Source organism: Orbicella faveolata, unplaced genomic scaffold (genome assembly GCF_042242905.1).
Source record: "Orbicella faveolata isolate gen_17 unplaced genomic scaffold, um_ofav_v1 contig_15, whole genome shotgun sequence".
NCBI lineage: Eukaryota > Metazoa > Cnidaria > Anthozoa > Scleractinia > Merulinidae > Orbicella > Orbicella faveolata.
This window is the reverse complement of record NW_028301542.1, coordinates 6,242,322-6,256,478: the sequence shown is the minus strand read 5'-3', so window position 1 is coordinate 6,256,478 and position 14,157 is coordinate 6,242,322. Positions and strand designations below refer to the sequence as shown.

At 39.2% G+C, this 14,157-nt stretch overlaps 1 protein-coding gene and 1 long non-coding RNA gene across 5 annotated transcripts in view; one reads left to right on the top strand and one right to left on the bottom strand.

The window, feature by feature from the left end:
* The window catches only part of LOC149113262 (uncharacterized), a 216,184-nt gene that overhangs the window by 46,736 nt on the left and 155,291 nt on the right, over positions 1-14,157 (bottom strand). The gene's annotated exons all lie outside the window — the stretch shown is intronic.
* LOC110058670 (SPARC-related modular calcium-binding protein 2-like) overlaps positions 8,648-14,157 on the top strand; it is a 38,030-nt gene continuing 32,520 nt past the window's right edge. For 2 of the 4 annotated variants that reach the window (XM_089288169.1, XM_089288166.1), the window contains exon 1: positions 10,447-11,158. The gene's annotated coding sequence lies outside the window, so the exon portion shown is untranslated. Of the gene's footprint in view, positions 9,072-10,446; positions 11,159-12,583; positions 12,698-14,157 lie in introns of those variants that run through there. The other 2 variants (XM_089288167.1, XM_089288168.1) reach the window with 2 other exon arrangements.

The window sequence follows — 14,157 nt, the reverse complement described above, 5'->3', positions numbered from 1 at the left end:
ATTTCTGGAGCGTTTGTCCAGCACACGATTATCAAGATGCAACTAAAAAATCTCTATGGATTAAAAAGGCAGAATCTTATGATGAAATTCTATCACAGCAGCACTTTAACTGTAGGCTTAGCAGCATTTTCGTTGGTATCATATTGTGATGAGACCGTTGTGAAAACCTTCTTAGCATGGCTGATAAAGCACATTCTAATTTAAAAGCAATTTGCCTCTAAGTATTGTTTCAAGTGCTTGCCCATATTTCTCGAAGCCAACATATCAATCCATTTGACACTTAGGTAAAGTTATTTATTCCGCTTTATTTTACTTTTACAAAGTCAACAAAGTAAGATGAGGCATGCTTTAAACTCATTCCGAAAGAAGTCTGCCTTAAGCTGAGTTGAAGAGCGACGTTTCCATGTTTCACAAGTTTTATCTGTAAAGGTATTCGATTATTACTTCCTCTAACAAGGCTATCAGTGGTTTCAGCTGGAAAGTTTAACCACTGTAGGAACATTGAGCACACACGTTATAAATTAGTATCACAGACAATCCTGAAATCTGAACGGTGATCCCTGAATATGTTATACAGACTTGTGCCGCCCATATTGACGGAGTTAAAGTTTTCACCTGATTGTCTTTTTGGTCAAAAATATGGTCTGCTTTCCAGGGGGGAGAAGATTCAATATTCAAGAAAAGCACCACAGATAAAAGGATTGGTAAGTACGCTCTTCAGAAAATTAAATTTTCTCTTGTACAGACTGTTTCTAATTCCCGGGGGGTACTCCCAGAAAAATTGGGCGGGGGTGTGCTGCCCGCTTCTCAAAACCCTTACCCTATTTATGACCAAAATCTGCGATATTCCCTACTCTGTTTATGACCTGACCATAAATTCGAAACCCTATTTATGACCTGGCCCTTAAATCAAAACCCTATTTCAGACCTGCGTTGCAATTAGTTCCCTAGTTCAGACCATTGTTAAATTACCGTAAACATAATTTGTGAAGAGTTTTTGTTGATTTTCTTTTCAATAATGACGAAAAATAGCTTCTTATTAAATCAAACACCCATATCAAGGCTGGAGTGCAAAACCCATACCCTATTTATGACCAAAACGGCTGAAAAACCATACCCTCTGGGGCCGCACATACCTATACAGCTCATATAGGGGAGTACCCCCCTTCCGGTTCTAATTTACCAATTACTGGCACGACGCATAGTCAAGGGCAAAACACGATTATCAGGATTCTACTAAATCTCTAGGCATTTAAAAAGCAGAACCTTTACATGAAATCCTGTTACAGTTATGCAGCATTTTCTGACTGCCGGCTTAACAACATTTTCGTGTTGGTATTATCTTGTGAAAAAGGCCTTTCTAATTTAAAAGTAATTTGCTTTTAAGTGTTGTTTACTTTCCGATTTCTCAAAGAAAATATTTTAATCTAATAAAAATAACGGCTTCTGTTATTATCTACAAACAATCTTATGCAGTTGATAATTTAGTTATGGACTTAAAAAAGCACTTTTAGTCCAACTCTAAGAAATGAACTTCACTGTGGCTTATAACTGTATGAAACTTGATGGTCAAATAACTGTAAAACAGATGGAAATCATCCAGAAATACAATTGCTTGTATTCAACGCAAAAACCAAAATGAAAGCAATTAAAACGCGACGAAAAGCGAAATTTCCGAGATGTTTCCCCTAAGCTTTTGACTTCCCGTGCGCTGCTGCTCAGAAACATTGGAATAACATTACCTATTTCCTTCTCTAGTAGGTTCTATTCATCGAAAATCTCTTATTGGCTTTTAAAAAAGACAAAGAAACAAGATAAGGCAGTTGCTTTTAATTTAATGCTCCGGAATGGAGGTCGTTATTAATTGACACTGGTTTGGCATTTTCCGATCTCATAAAAATTATCTGTAAAGATGTATTCAATTACTTTCTCTAACAAGGCTATCAGTGATTTCAGATGGACGGTTAAAAAAACACCGTGGGAACATATGTTGTAAACTAGCATCGCAGAATTGCTTACAAGAAATCATCAAGCGGCGCTCCCTAGAGTATGTTACATAAACTTGTGCCGCCTACACTGATGGTGTTCGAGACTTTTTTGTCGGGAACAGAGATGTCGAGTTTGCCTTTTTGTTCAGACATAGGGTGTACTTTAGAGTAACAAAGGAGATGAAGAAAAAATTAACAATTTAAGCTGTTAGTGAGTACATTCTTTAGCAATTCAAATATAGACTTGCACAGAATGTTTCTAATTTTCCAATCATGAGCACGCAAAGCGCATATGTATTCAAGGGCGAAAACAATATAATCAAGAAATAGCTACAGTCCCCAGGATTAAAAAGTGTGAACCTTTAAGTAAAAACCTGTTACATTTTTGCAGCGCTCATGATCAAAACTACCGGCTTAGCTACATTTTCTTTGGTATTATCTTCGTTTAATAAATCTTGTAATGAGACAGTGGCGACATCCTTTTTAGCATTTGTATCTTTATACTGATAAATCCCTTCTTAATTTAAAAGCAATTTGCTTTTAAGTATTATTTACTTTGCAATTTCTCACAGCAAACATTTTGATCTAATAGCATAACGGTTTTTGTTATTATCTACCAACCGAATCATACGCTTCGTCAGTAGATCAATGTAGTTGTGGAGCTGACAAGCTGACAATCACTCGGCTTAATGCAAGTCTAAGAAAAGATTTGCCAAGTAGCTTATTCTGAAACGGGATGATCAAACAACTGTACAACAGATGTGAAGCACCTGGTAATAATTACTCTTATTGCGGCAAGGTAAAAATAATTCAAATCCTGCCCGTGTGGCAAAATGAATGTTAAAAGAGTTCGACACACGACGTTAAACGGCGAAAAACATGTTGCGTCTTCCATGGTATTCTCCGCGGAAAATCGGTGACACACTGGTATGACTGGAATTACTTAATACTATTTCCTTTATTGGCTTTATCGTCTTTTTCCAAACCCAGAAAATAAGACGAGGAGGTTAATTGAATCATTCTGATAATCGGTTATTGTACTGCGGCATTTTCCTGTTTCATTAGTTTCATTCCGTGGAGATATTCAAGGATTTTCTCTAACAAGGCTGTCCGCAGATTCAGCTTGGCGGTTTAACCACTGTGTTAAACATTTATAGTACGCAAAAATGTCCCGAAAGCCGGAGACCAATCTAGGAGTGGTTCGAGCTTTATTTGACACCTAAAAGATACCAATGACTGTCAAATGATAGCTGTAGGGATATGACTGCTTTCTTTTCTATTTTATTTAGACCAAAAAAACAGCGTGCAATCCTTTAAGAAGCCTTGACAGCTGAAAGGTTTGGAGTTTCGTCACCTTAAAAGGTTGGACCAAAGTTCATGATTTCCATCCAGCCCTTAGCGAGGCGACGAGTATCCCCGTCCCTTTCATATGGAGTCCCCTCTGGGGGTGCTCCTCTGCATAAACTATTTAGTTCTCTACGGGTGCACCAACAAGTCATGTATACGACGAACGAACGAACGAAAGAACGCACGGACGCGTGCGAAAACGAGTAAACGCCCGTGGGAAGGAATGCCCAGTAAACAGACGCACGCACGAGCGCGGACGAACGAGTGAATGATACTTTTTTTGCCAACGCAAATTATTGGAAACACATGAGCTCTCTGAAAGAGATACGACTGAGTATCAGTTTAGTAATACCAGAAAAACGTCCGAATAATTTGAAAAAAGTTATCTTTTAACAAGCCTCTTACAATGCAGTGGAGTTCTTGTTTAATTGGCTAAGCTGGGATAAAATTTTATCCATTGATTTACTTCTAATAGCCTGGTTATTTACCTTTGTTTCAAAACCTGTCCTGATTCAAAACTACGTTTGACTTGGTGAACACTGAAAGTGTCATTATACAAAAAGCTAAGTTTTTACGTTTATTTTACTGTCGAACTTAGTTTGCATTTTGTCAATCGGCCTTGCCTGTGATCCAAGGTCGTCCAAAACCCAGTTGTTGCATTAGTTCAAGTGTTTCTTCTCCCAGTTCTTAGTTTCGTCTCTCATTTGTCTGAGTGGTCTTGATTAAGCTACCTTGCCCTTGGCCTTGGCTTATGCAGAACCCCCTCAGGGGGGGGGGATGAATCCCGTATGAAATGGACGGGGAGTGCTCGTCGTACCTTTAAGGGGTTAAAAAAAGGGTTTGGTACCTCTTAGGGGATTTAGCCTCAAAAGGTCCACAGCGAGAGCTTTTCCGATACTTTTTAGGGTATTGAGCCGAAAAAAAAATATGACAGGAGATTATGTGTTATGTAAGAATTGGTACCTCTTAGGGGAGAAAAAAATTTCAAGCCACGCCCACAAAACAGGATCTTAGTACCTCTTAGGAGTTCTTTTCCGTAAAATTTCTGACGAGCACCCCATCCCGGGGGGGGAGGCTCCCCCTGGATGCAGACCTCCGAGAAACCTGGAGTTATGATTTCATTATCTGTTTTTTTGCGTGTACCTTTCTTGTGATATTGTTCACTTGACGAGTAGTTATTTGCCTTTATACCATGCCGTAGAAAATTGAGCCAATTAGAATTCAGGAAAGCCGTTTACCCGTTATTTACTTGCTGGTATTACACCCAACCTTCTCATCATGCGCCGCGCGTAAGTCGCATTGATTATGTTGGCCACTACAGTATGGTATAAAAGAGTTATACAACGCTCTGTCGCGGTATACCATGGAACATCCCACTTGTCACTTGTACGTATTTTCTTGGTATACACACTCGCCTAATAAAAGGCTCGAGTCTATAACAAGAAAATACGTACAAGTGTCTGATGGGATATTCTATAGTATACCACTCGAAAACGTCGCATAACTAGTATTTATTATATGGCTGTGTCGCACAAGGACTGGGAACTACCGATCGAATTCACGAATTTGATTGGCTGAAATCGATCATGAACGCGGTCTAGATTTTCCCATCTTGACCGGCATCTAGACCGATTATATTTTGCGGTGAAAAAGTTGCAAACTAAAAATACAAAAATATTGACTATTTCCCTCTAAAGATATTAGAGGAAGTGTCAAAAGAGTGATGACAAAAAAAGTAAAGATTACGAGCAAACTTTGGCATATTTGAGTTCAGCTCATCGCCGTTCGCAAGCAAAATGTCAGCTAGTGCAAACCAGTTTCAATAAAAGAATTTTTTCTTTTGTTTGGCTTATAATAAACATCTTATTAATCGAGCTTAGTCGGTCTGTATCGGAGAATCTTGACCTCGGTCGTGAGTACAGACCCCACTGGGTTCGTTCTGTACTCACGACCTCGGTCAAGATTCTCCCATGCTTAGATAGTAAGAACTTAAGCATTATACATGTTGGTATGCTTTGGCTTTTAGTTTCCGTTTGTTAGTGGTTCCCAGGGCTAAACTTTTACATGTAAAACATGCAATCAGAAGAAGTAGGTTTTCTCTACCAAGCGACGTCCTATCAAAAAATACCTAGCATTCTCGCCATGGTGCCTCAAAGTATGGCTGCTGCCGTCTGTGTTCAATTTACAATACTTGTTTGCTTCTTTCAAGTGTGTAATCGATTTACGTGTAATCGATTTAAGAAATATGTATTTATTTTTCAGTATTTCAGTCCACCCACAGAGGCGAAACGTATTCTCACATTAGGCCATCTAGATCTCTTGCTACGTGCAGCTCATTAAAGTCTACTCTCAAATAGTACTAAGAATATCGACTTAAATGTGCTACGTGCTTTCAATTCGGCAATCGATAGCTTTTTGATATCCAATGTCAAAAGTACTTTACCGACTTTCAAATGTAAATCCAGTTGTGGTATTGTGTCACCGACCTTTTAAATTACTCTATTGAACTACTATCTAATTTTAGAGCCACTGTTAATTACAACTAACCAGCTCAAAGGAAGAAAATAGATTTTGTTTGCAATCAGAAAAATCTTTCTTTTGTTCTTGGTGAAATAACAGTGAGGTACTCCCAATGTCGAAAAGTCGCGACCAACTTTACAAAGTCGCAACAAAACAGTCGATCTGTGGCACAGACAATTGTACCACGTGATGATATGTTGACACGATATATCTATAGTCAGGCCGCAAGATTTGATGGGAAATATATGAAGTCACGTTTTCACATTCTTCTATGTTCTCCTCTTCTCAGTTTCAGCAGGTTTGACTTGGTATATGAACTGAGCAGGCAAACGTTTGGGAAATTGAAAGGCGAGTAGGCAGCAACGACTGCCATTCCTTTTTATAATTTTGAGAGGTAAAATCTTTTTCTAGTTTTGAGGTACTGATTCTTGACGCGTCACCATGACTCTTATAAACCGGGCGGGAGGTCTGTACGGGATAAAACTGACCGAGTTAGTGATGACTGATTGCTTGAACACACTGTGGGTGCGAGATCGAAGCTGCTCGATGAGCACATATCCGGCAATTTCTTTAAGTAAACAAGAAGGTTGTTTTCGATTAACTTAAGATCGTTTTCTGTTCAGTTGAAAGCAGCTGTTCGCTCGTTAATCCATGTTTACCATTAGATACGACGTCGAGTTGCACTTCCCCCGGGGGTATTCCCCTACTTGGGCTATATAGGTATGTGCGGGCTTCAAAGAGTATGGCCTTTTAGCCGTTTTGTTCAGACATTTGCTTATTTTGGTCTTAAATAGGGTATGGGCTTTGCACTTTAGCCTTGAATTGGGTACGTTTTTTTTAGAAGAAGCTACTTTTTCATCATTATCGATAACACTATCAACAAAAGCACTTCACAGTGAAACAGAGTATTGATTTAAGGGTCAGGGACCCGTTTCTCGAAAGCCCCGGAACCTTTTCGGGCCCGTAAAGCCATTTTTAGTCCACCTATATCTAAAAACAGAGAAGTGTATACGCCTGAAACTTCTTGTGTGAAGGGAGCTTCTCTTCATATTAAGAATATGTGAACAAAACAACTCTGTTATCGTAAGGTTCGAGATTTTGCTACGGCTTTACGGGTCCGAAAAGTTTCCGGAGCTTTCGTGAAACGGGCCTAAGTAGGGTATCTTAAAGAGAGCAAGGGTTTTGGGAAGTGAGCCGCACATCACACCCAATTTTTTTCTGGGAGTATACCCCCACCCCCCGCGCCCCCGAGGTGTTGAACTTCTCTATAACCACCCTGATCCCTACCATTGCAGATAGGTTTCAATCTAAATAGGATTCTCTGCTGTCAGCAGATGTCATATCATGGTTAAGGAAATATGCATTTGTTTTTTTTTTTTTGTTTTTTTTTGTTTTTTTTTTTAACATCAGTTCGTGTGCCTTCAGCAGAAGTTCCCCTCGTGACTCTGTGACTCGATTGTGACAGCTGTAGGTAATGTGGTACCAATCATTTCATTTCAAACAAGAAACATATCAGCCTAGCTTAGCATTTTGATAATTTCTATACCCCTACAAAAATTAGCTGGAGAATAGTGGCTTCTTTAGCTATCCTGAATTCACATTGAATTTCAATGATAGAAGCCACTAACCAACCATCCTTACCATAAAATTCTTTTTACATGGGCTTAACGTAAGGCAATGTTTAAAAGTAAAAAGTCATTTACTACTCGCTGGATACCTCAAAATAATTATCTGCTAAGGAAGTGGAGAATTTCGCCGCAGCTATGATAGAAAAACGTGAAAAATTGATAACTCAAACATTGTAGAAGATTAACTTAATACCTCTCTTCCGGAGGAAAAAAAATAGTTAAGCCATTAACTGCATAACAAACAGCGTGTCTTATTATTTATAAAGATCAATACCATTACAAAAGATCGAGCCAATATAGAACCATTATTTCGGTAGTTCTGTGTGATCTTAGCGAGTCACCTGCCCTGGAAAGGTTAACTTCTTAAAATTTCTGGCAGGCTCCGTTCCATTTATAGATAGTTTGGACCAAGGGTGAGTTTCCATCCACAGGATAAGACTGATGAAGCTAAAATCCCCCTCTTCTCAACCGCACTCACCCCTGCTAGGAAAGGTTTCTCATTGCGAATACCGAGAAATCGCCATTAAATTTAGCTAGCACGTAAACATTTTCATTCAATGAACGTTTGTATGATACAGAGCAGTGGTTATACCCCGAAATAGCATTATCCTACCTAGTCTGGCACTCTGGAATTTTGTCGCTGAAAACTCACTCTTCTCGTGACGTGCTTTTTTTGAGTCCACATTGAAACAGACAGTGGTCGCTAACGACTATATAATTATCTAATTTAATTAAATATTTCACTCAGGATATGGTAGTAATTAATAGAAAACGTAAGCAGGTTTGCATGTTTTAAACCAAGTAGTCTACATCATGGGAGGGGAGATTTTTAGACTCAGATGCCGCTAAAGAGTGAAGTTGTTTGTATTCACACAAACAAATTATGTTTACAAGGAATCATTATAGTATACCAGTGTATTAAAGTTGTAATATCACATTTAGTGTTCGTGTTGTCTGTTCGTGAAAGCATGCCGGTGTTTCAATAAGAAACAGGATAGTGAAATGTAGATGCTCCAATTCTCTCAATGTGTTTGATGTCCGATCACGGAATTTCTTTTAAAAATAGAAACCGCACGAAACTGAAGCGTGTGCCTTATTAGCTGTGCTTTATTTCTTGTTTAAATTAGAGTTACTACCACTTTACATGTTGTTGACATTGCTTCTTATCGCACTAGCATTTGCAATCTGTTGATAAGAGTGCCTGAGTTCTTAACTGAATAACTTAAGGGCTCGGTATGTTTTTTAAGCCTCCGTACAGCACTCGAAGTAAATATTTGCGCGTGCATTGGGGGAAGACTGTGGTCAGGAAATGGTGTTTGTGATGAGCTGAGAACTGCTCTTCATCTCCCTAGCAACTTCCGCACAAACATCCGTCGGTATAATAGACCATATTGCAACCTTGACCGACGAACTTTGTGCGAGAAGCAAGGACGATATTCACTTAAAGATATTACTTTGTATACCGACTCTTAGTAATATTTAAAACGAGTTGGGAAAGTCAGTGTGTCTAACCGCAACGTTTAACAGAAGGTATAAAGAGGAAAAACGAGGGCACCAGGTCAATGGAATTGCGTTGGCGAAGTTCTCAGTAAGTAGTTGTCAGATTGTTTCACTGTGCCTCATTTTAAGTAGTTTGTCGTCGTATTTTTCGACGCGTGATGAATCATAGAATGATCAGTTCACATGTTTGTCGTTTTATGAGCGTTCATTTTAATTTATTCCAGATGAAAACCGTAATTTAATTAATGTGACATCCTCTGTTAGCATAACCACTTTGAAATGGACGTAACAGAAGGCTTGTTTACTGTATAGGCACTAACGTCTGTTGATAGTGACTGGTAATGCCTCACACATTGGCCACAAATCACACTTCAATTAGTTTTATTTACCATTCGCAATTAGCTTATTTACATTGCAGAGTGCTGTTCCGCTCAGGTATGTATGTGGCACAACGTTCTGTGCGTTCTGTAGTTTTAATTGAGCTATAAATTGCGTAGACAGTGACTCGACACGGTTTTAAAAATTGTTCCACGCGCCAAAGCCAGTTCGATTCCACTATATGCTCGAGCTTTACCCGAGTGTATAATATGGCTAAACGGGTTTGAATATGAAAACGTTTGCCTTATCAATCCCAGATGGTTAACCGTAGCTTCTTTTTTTTTTTTTTCCAGGAGTTAAATTCAGTATTTTCCCCTTACTTTCAAATATTATCTCCATATGGTGATACGGCCTCCCCAGCAGGTCAACTCCAGGTTGTAGCTATGCGCGCCAAAATGTCTTCCAAACGGATGTTCGCTGTGGGAGCTTCGGTATTGATCCACTTTGCGACGCCAGTGCACTGACTTAAACGCAGATTTAACCTCTTTAACAAAATTACGTGCTTAAAGGCTAATCCGATCAGTTTTTATACTATGAATCTTGCAACTTTTTTTGGCCCATTTAGGATTAATTTACTGGCCGAGACATGCAGAAGTCAGCAATAAAGAACTCAACAAACCTTTGCGTATAAAAACAGTTTTCTCGGAGAAGCCTTGTAATATTAGTCAAGGCTTGTGAACGTAATGATTCATCATTAGGCTGTCATCGCAAGTCGAATGTTTGTAGTTAGAGGATTAAACCAACGAGTGGTAGTCTTGTCGTTTTGTCGGCATTCGGGAGCCATGTTAAGCCCAGTTGAAATGAACGGAAACACAACCGTAAACTAATATGACAATAAAAGTAACGTAGATTGTAATGAAAACAGCCTGATTAGACTTATCGCCTTAGCACCCAAGCAAATCTGTTGTTTTTATCTTAACTAATACGATTTTATTGTTTTACTCATCTCACCCGCATAGTTAACCAATATTCCACATGAGTTCGCATGCAAACAAGATTTTGAGAACTTTAAATTAGTTTACAATATAAAGTCATTTCAAAGAAACAATTGACTACAATTAACCTCGTGTTTTAGCTTGAGGTTAACTCTAAACCGTTGTATCAAACTCGTGATACTGCCAGCTACTGTCATGTGCGCCCCACAAAAAGAAGACGTAGTTTTTTCTACTTGAGCAGCTGGCTAATTGATAGCGAAACAGTTTTTACAAGGTCTTAATCCATTAAATGTGTGATTGCTGTTGTTCACTGGAATAGAAACGGTTATGTCATAAATCATTCTCATCTTTAATAGTGCCGTTTGCGACTTGAAGGCGCGTTGCCTGGCCCTTGGAAAATAGCTCGGAATAACTCTAATCAAGATCCAGCCTAATGGCCCAGTAAATGGCCGCTTGTCTTGCTCTATCACTCGCAATCGCCGAATCTTAAAAAGATATCAAAAGTCGCTCGGACAAAGGCAACACCATAAATAGGTTAATTGTTTTTTAACCCACATTTCCGCTTATTGTTAGAGTGAAACCGAAACCGTGAGTATGTGGGCAAGAAATTCTAGATATGCATTCTGTTCTCTCGATTTCAGAGGGCTGTGCCTCATTCAGGAATTGACCTTTGTTGACGGAAATTTTTCAATCCTCTTTTTTTCAGACGCAAGCAAGGCCCGTGATTCACTTTCGCTTGGATTTGCCATTCTCAGTCCAGGGTCACTGAGCAGAGCAGAACATTTACGTCTATTAAAAAGCTAGCGGCGGTGCGGCTATGGATAATTCATCGGCAAGTCATTAGTAAAACTCATCACAACAGGTAAACTTCAGTGGATGTTACATGCTTGAAACTTTATTTTCTTCTCTGTGTCGATTCGCCATATTTAGTTTGGGGCTTTATCACGCTTTACTGCCTCAGTTCTTGGTCAACAAGTTGTGTAATAACTCTAAAGTCGGCATAAGTAACATAGAAACAAGACCGGGATGCTGAGAAAATTTTTGACGCAAATTTTTAAAAAGTCAACTTTGATTTCGAGCGCTAAGATAAGTGATGTGATGAAATGCACTTGCACATGAAAACCATTTGGTTAGGATCTAAGGCAAGCGAAGGCATATTCTCTACCAGGGTAAACGAGACATTCGCTGGACAGGGATTAGGCTTGCCAACCTGTGTCGACAAACAGCACAATGAGACAGCGACAAAACACAAACAGAATTAAATGACTACGCAGTCTTAAAATCTCGCAAAATGCACTACTTTCGCCAGTCTTAGATGTACGAGTTTTCAGGGGGAGCACGTCTCTGCTAATTGGATCCTCTCCCCTCCCCTATCACTGACAAAGCACCCTCTGATTGCCTATAACTACTGAGATGTAACGAAAGGAACAAATGGTCTTGAAAATTCAGTATTTACAAGTAGATGAAGAGTATATTGGGAAGGGGTCAGTAGAAGGAAGCAACGGGCAAGTGAATAAAGAAAGAGGAGAAAACAGTACAATTTTCCCGTTAAATTAATTTTATATAAATGGTATATAGTTTGCGAAATCGTATTCTCTGTTGACGCGCCTAACCACTCGCTTCTTGTGCAGAAGGCCTTGTAGCCATATAAACAAGTGATATTGATTGAACCTTGGCGGAAATTAAATTTATTCATAACGGACTGTGTTTTCCTTCGTGTTCTAAAGCTGAAGGATAGTTAGTTTCGAGTTTTACCGGAAAACACACGCGCGCGCGCGAGAATTGGATCAGCTCAAGCTTTCAATGTAATTTGATCCATTTTAGTTTTAGTTGAAGAGAGTGAAAGCAAATGTTCGTGTTTTTAAGGTGAAGAATGACGTTTTCTGGGTTCCTCGGCGCTGACGTAAACTGCGATATTTTACTTGATTGCAATAAACAATTCTGTGACGTACAGCATCGCACATCCTAGCGCTTTACTGAACTAAAAAAACCACAGTTCATACTACAGGGAACTGTTTTGTTTCACTTCGCCACTAAGTGGTCAAAACCCAAAGAGCGTGCGGTCACAGACCTTGGTGTGGACTAAAAAAACATGCTGGACACATAGCGCACTGTTTACATTAAAATACAGCAAGTTTACAAAAAAATTTTCCCACACCAGGACATAAGTCATTTCTCTTGAGCTGAACTGGCTGGGTAGAATCGAGATTATATAATCCAGTCATTCTTTTAACGATTGACGTAATCTGCCGTACTTATTAGATATAAGCCGAAGTACAAATTTTGATCAGATTAACCCAGCAGCAGAGATAACCGAACAGGCCGCGGTCGTTGTGTAAGCGATTTTTGCATCGTCACAAAATTACGGCTAACGGGAAAACAGTATTGATCGCCGGGCGAGGTGAGTATGAGATCAAAACAATTCTTATAGTGTTCAGTTGTATTTCGTGCGTGACTGCATGGCGAAAACGAATTAGTTTACAGTCGCCACCATACAATCCTTATGCAATGAGCACAATATAAGTACTAGTCGTACAGAGAAGAGGGTAATAAAATGCCTTGGAGACTTAAGACTCCTCAAAAACAAGATGCATGTACCCACAATCTATATTCAACCTCATATGCAAAGCAGGCTTTCGTCATGTTATCGTGAAAATGGTGACGTCATCTCTAAAGCAAGCCCAGATTTTGTTAGGAAAACAAGCGAAAACATCTTTTTTTTTTTTCATGCACTGTCTAGCTTCCAAGAGGCCCTGTACCCTAATTGGCGAGAAATTATGTTCTACATGCAGCTCGTAAAGCTCTGTAAAGTTCGAAAGAGCTGGAGGGAAAAATGAAAAATTTCTATCAAGCAGTTTACATTGAGAAAAATGTCCGATGTGACTGAAGACATACCTCTGTAAGCGGGAAACAAAAAACCATATGTAGTGTCAATGCTTAGCTTAAGCTGTTAAATGCGGTTATCAGTTATTAAAAATAAAAAGCATTAATCATGTCCATAAACTGTTAGATGATTTTCGTATTGTTTTACCGATGGGTCAGTTGTTTGGTTAATCGAACTGGCGAGGCGTTAAAGTGCTTGTAAAGTGCCCTTCCGGCCGATAGAAGGCTTGCGACAAATCGAAGACAAATTGGAGTCAAAAAAATTAAATCGCCCTCAGTATTTAATCAGTATAAATCTCGCAGGGCCGTAATGAAATTTCCGGAATTGAAGCTAGTAGTATTCGTTTTGAGGGTTTAAAATTTGATTTCCAGATAAGCGAATTTATGCACTTAGTCTGTCACTCCCTGGTTTCCAATGAAAGCGGAGCTACCGAAAGAATTGAGAGCCTTCGCAGTTGACAAGGGCTTTGCTGAAAGCTATTTGAACAATCAATTCCTGTTTCATTCTAGAAACGACCAAGCAAACTCAGTAAAAATAGAGATGTGTTATTGCGACAGATTCTGAGCAAAATCTTTGTTGACAATTCGCGTTCAGTAAAAATGACAAATGCCAGATGCAAAAGATGAATTGGGATCTCCGTACACATTAATGTCAAAAGGAAATTCTTATTACAGTTTCCGTACAAGACGGTCTTTCGGACTAAGTTTCATTGTACTGTTCCATTCTTTGGGCAGGAAGGCTTCCTAATACCTTCCCTTTGGCTGTCTAAAGAGTTCGTTTTCCCATGAACTTTCTCAGATTTGAGTACTTTTTAGTTTTGTCTAAGAATCTTGGCACGGTTTCATCCCCCGCCATTGTAATCCGCTGGTTGTTTATCTACAGTGAAGAAAAATTATGAAAGCTTAAGACGACAACTAAAAGCGAGTTGTGTGGGCTCTAGGAAATTATAAACAGTCTACCCAAATGCGGCGTCCTCC